Here is a 5,080-nt window from a genome sequence, read left to right as displayed (position 1 = left end):
AGATTTTGGAAGAGGGAAGAGTAGAACTATATTAGGCCAACTGAGTACTACATTAACTTTTAGGTGCCTGCAAGAGATGCCCAGCTGTCATTAGCTATTTCAGTCTGAGTTACAGTAGTCCTGTCTGGGCTTCCTATATGTGGGAATAATCAGCATATTGATGACAACCAAAGCAATGGTAATGGTTCAGGTCGCCCAAGAAAAGTGTGAAGAATAAGAAAAGAAGAGAATCTAGGGCAGAGTCCTATGGAACATGAACACTTCAAAGGAAATCTGTCACAGAAGTGGAGAACCAGTAGAGTGCAACATCTTAGAAAGAGCTAAGAGACTAGAGGATGCTATGATGTGAATAATTGTGCTCCCTGCCCAAATTTGCATTTTTGAGCCCTGATCCTCAAGTGATGGTATTTGGAAGTAGGACCTTTGGGAGGTAATTAGGTCACGAAGATGGAGCCCTCATGACCGGGATTAGTGCCCTTATAAGAGATGTGAAAGAAATGATGTTTCTCCACCTTGTGAGGATACAGCAAGAATGCAGCAATCTGCAAGCCAGGAAGCAGGTCCTTACCAGAAGCTGACCATAATGGCACCCGGATCTAGAACGTCCTGGCCTCCAGAAGTGCGAGAAATAAATTTCTGTTGTCTAAGCCATCCAGTCCATGTTATTTTGTTAAAGCAGCCCAGACTAAGGCAGAAGGTTTCAAGAAGGAGGGGAATAATCAATGTAAAATCCTGCAGAATAGAAATATGGAAATGGTCGAAAGTGTCCATTTGTTTTAGCAACACTGTTGAGATTTTTGACTGGAAAGGAAAGGTGGAAGAAAGACTACAAGGCTAAGTCTGTACGTGGTGAGGGATTTGGGAGGTGTGGGGTTGAGAAAGGTGATTCTGGAATATTTTAGATGATAGAAACTTTGACAATCTTTAAATGCTGTTAATGAAGAGCGAATAAGTAGGGAGCCATTGACGAATCCGGAGACAGAAATGTTTATCAGTGGAGCTAGTCTCAGAGTCAGCAAGAGGGAATGGTGATGTAAAGCAGATGGGGGAACTTAGATCAAAGTAGAGTAGTAGTAGCAGTAGTAGCAATAGTAGTAGCTGTTGTTGTTATTGCAAAAGAATGGGAGAAAAGACTGCTGAGGGGTCCAATGAGGTTAGCAATTTTCATGGCGAAGTAGAAGGAAGTCCTATCGGATGAATTCTATTTTGTCTGTGAAGTAACAGGTGATGTAACCTGCTGAGACTAAACGGGGAGATGGTGGGGGAAGATCAGCTCTTCATCTATCCTGCCGACTCAATGCCAGTAGCCTCTGTGGCCCTGCATCCTCTCATTTTCTCCATGGAACAGCGCTTAACGTTTACAGCTGTTGACTGAACGAATGACAGTCTCAGCGTAGGCCAGTAGGAACTACCACTCCCAGAATGCAGTGCGGCCCCTAGGAAATGCGACGGCTGAGAACGCACAGGCCCTTCCCCTCCGTCGCTCCCATTGGAGGAGCGCTCACATTCCCAGGAGGCCACGCGCGGGCGGCGCTCTGTACCCGGAAGCCCGCGGTGTCCGGTCCCAGCCTTCTCTGGGAGCGGGCGGTGGGCAACGCCGGGGTGACCCGCGCCCCTCGTTCTTGAGCCCGCGCGCTCTGAGAGGGTGCTCGGACAGGTAAATGGAGCGGGGCGCGCTCGGCGGAAGGCGGGGAAACGACGGCGGAGGGAGGGCACAGGTGTCTACCGGAACGTACACCGGTGGGACGAGCAGGCAGTGCAAGGGTGACTGGCTTCTCTAGTGTCAACAGTTCGAATTGTCGGGCATGTCCATTTGGACGAAGTGCCTTTTCTGCCGCTGAAATGGCCTCGAGTTAAAGAGCGTGAGTGCGTCACTTAAGTTGTTACAGAAGGGAAAAAAAATGTTAACTTTCCCTCAGCTCGCCTTCTGCAAGACCTTTCTGTAGCATTTGAGTCTCATGATATCTCTTGAGTCTTCTGAAAACTCTCCACGCCCTTGTTTCGGTGACGTCACTTTTTGCTTCACCTCCTTGTGAACCTCTACCAGGGGTTCTAGTCCTCTGCATGCCCTTCCTCCACTGCTCATTGTTGACAGGTTTCTTCCTGGGTTCGGGTAAGAACTCTTATCTCCGCCCAGACCTATTTTCTCGGCGTTAGAGCTGTATGATGTCATTATTGTTATTGGCCAATATTTAACAAACTCTGACCATGTAATAGAGTCTTTGGTACATGCTTTGTTATCTCTCTCTACCGTAACTCTCACAGTCAATTATCAGACCCTTTTCTGTCTTCTTAATTGCTCTCAACGACCTGCACCTTCATTGTCCCACCCTGGAACCCAGAGGATACTGTCATGTTTAGGACATTCTCTCCCTAGGAATAGCTGTGGCTGAGAGCATACCCACTTACATATTTAGTAGATGTTTATCGAACATCTACTATGTGCCAGACACTCATTTCTAAGTGCAAGGGATGTAGCTGGAAACAACACATAGGACATCAGTACTCAGTGGCTTACATGTTCGTGTGTGGGAGCAAACAGGAAGGATCAAGATCATCACATATGGTTGTGGTTAATGTAAAATAAAACAGGGGGTTGGCTTGACAGGGTAAGCTCCTATTCTGAGAAAGCCAGAGAGATTGGGTTGGGTCTCAGAAAAGAACATCACCCTAAAAGAATTTTTATAATACCAACAAAATAGTCTTAATCTGTGACCAGACTTAAGGCTTTTCATAAACACCTCTTCTCCTCTGTCACATTAATGTTTGTTCTGCATTCTTCTCTGTCCGCCACAGTTATTACATCAGAATTTGTGGTTTATCCGTCGTTGGCTTATTTCCTCCTAAGGCCCAGACAGAAGACTCGGGGATTGGAATACTCTCAGCTCAACTGCTCTCTCTGTCTTACTCAGGGAGATAGTTGGTAATCAAAATATTCTTCTTGCCAGGTTCTACTGAGTATAAAATTATCTATCATTTATAGTACATTTAAAAGCAAAACATGAAATAGAAAAACTATTTGATCCAATCCAAATTACCTAATTTATACAAGGCCTTCTTTATATAAGGCTATTAGACATCCTTAAATCTCATCATTCACCAAACGTGGACCATTCCATTTCGTCAGGCTAGTTTATGTACCTTCCCTAGCTTGTTCTCATTCCTGTGTCTTCTCTTGTTCCATAGTTCCCTCTTAAAATGAGTTCCCTTTCCTGACCACCTTGCATCTGACCCCCGCCTCATTTAATTCAATGGGCCAATTTAATAGTATACCCCATGATTCAAGGGTGGAAAAAAAACTAATACCCGTGTATATTTCCTATGAAACATTCAGCTCATGAACTGTTGCAGGGATTAGCATAATACATCCCCTTGCAATAATATAGTGATACAGAATACTTTCTTTTTATTTCGTATGGACTGTTACCATGTGCTACATAAGGAGTTAATTCTTCCACTTTTTTTCTGTTTCAACAGTTGTGCAACCTTTATTTATACAGCACATTATGGTATCATTTGGTTCCCACTTGGTACAAACACATCTTTGAAGATTATAGTCTCCTTAGCATGAGATAATGTATGTGTTCATGTTATTCTGCCACACTGTCATTTTCAGAATGTCAGATAAAAGTCTCAGTTCTTAAAAATTTTTCCATGCAGATATCTTTCACTTGTAGATTGTTCCTGCAAAAGATGAATGTTATCTTTGTAACCGATTAAAAAACACAACAAGAATACAAGAGTGCTTGAGTCATAATTATCATTATGATTTTAGGATATGCCAACCTAAGAGCAGCCAGACATGCTTCCAAGACATTAAAAATTAAGCATTGTCATTTTAGGGAATTTCTGGCCACCTTCATAATGCTAATGGAGCACTGAATTGTGTGCCATCACTCATTTCTAAGGTACACGTGTAGATGATCCAGAATATTCATATAGATTTTTACATTTTATCAAAATAAAAATACAAAAGTTAAAAACATCTCAGGACACGTAGACTCTAGTGTGAGAAACATGAACTTGGCTTTTTTCCCTATCAGTTCCCTGAAACTTTTCGGCCTCCGCTTGAAGATGCCTCCACTGGGAGAGAGCATTTGCATGATCTCTGTGCTATTTTGTTAGCATTTTTTTGAAATACAGGCAATCCGTTGCTTACAAATGGTTATATTCTCAAGGTTCCTTTGTCAGATTATTTTTTGAAACTCTGGATGCCAGTTCCTCTATGAACAGTGGTATTTATGACATTTCCGTTGTTATGCCAACTAGTAGCATCTTACTTAATCTTTAATTTAATAAACTTAACGACCTTCACCACAATTTATAATAATTCCTCTATTTAAAAAAAAAAAAAAACCTACATTCAGAATTTGCATTTGGATTCCCTCATGGCATATCTCTTTTTGGAATTTCAGCACCTAGAATAAAAATGTCCTTTCCTTGGAACCTTCTAGGCAATGGAAACAGGCCTTTCGAATTCCAGGCTCTTGGAGGTTGCCCTTCTGGCCCATTGCTGTAAGGACTCTTAAATGAGTAAGGATGGAGAGGGGAGCAAGTTGGGGTGACGGGAGTATGTGGAGAGTGATTTGAGAGGAAGAGTTAGTTTCTAAGATGGGGATTTATTGCGTCCTCAAGAAAGATCCATTGACGTCTGATCCCCGGGACCTGGGGACGTGACCTTATTTGGAAATGGGGTCTTTGCAGAAGCAGTAATTAAGAAGTGAGCTAAAATGAGGTTGTACTGGAGTAAGTGTCCTTGCAAGAAGAGAGACAGAGAATGCCATGTGAAGGGGTGGACACACATGGAGAACATCACGTGACTATGAAGGTGAAGGTCAAAGGGCTCCAGCTGCAAGCTGAGGAAGACCATGGGTTGCCAGCTAACCACCAGAAGCTAGGAAGAGACAAGGAAGGATTCTCCTCAACAGATTTCCGATTGAGCAGGGCCCTGCAGACATCTCGATTTTAGGCTTCTGGCCTCCAGAACTATGAGACAGCAAATTTCTGTTGTTTTAAGCCTTGCGGCTTTTGGTACTTTCTTAGGGCAGCCACAGGAAACTCACACGGGATTCTTAGCAGG

The 5,080-nt window shown here is 43.2% G+C and overlaps 1 protein-coding gene across 2 annotated transcripts in view; it reads left to right on the top strand.

Annotated features, from left to right (window-relative positions):
• Nucleotides 1-1,506: 1,506 nt before the first annotated feature.
• The window catches only part of VAMP7 (vesicle associated membrane protein 7), a 42,312-nt gene continuing 38,738 nt past the window's right edge, over nucleotides 1,507-5,080 (top strand). For both annotated transcript variants that reach the window (XM_025039831.1, XM_006905809.3), the window contains exon 1: nucleotides 1,507-1,657. The gene's annotated coding sequence lies outside the window, so the exon portion shown is untranslated. The remainder of the gene's footprint in view (nucleotides 1,658-5,080) is intronic.

This window comes from Pteropus alecto, unplaced genomic scaffold (assembly GCF_000325575.1).
Source record: "Pteropus alecto unplaced genomic scaffold, ASM32557v1 scaffold821, whole genome shotgun sequence".
NCBI classification, from domain to species: domain Eukaryota; kingdom Metazoa; phylum Chordata; class Mammalia; order Chiroptera; family Pteropodidae; genus Pteropus; species Pteropus alecto.
This window is presented reverse-complemented; position numbering and strand designations above follow the sequence as displayed.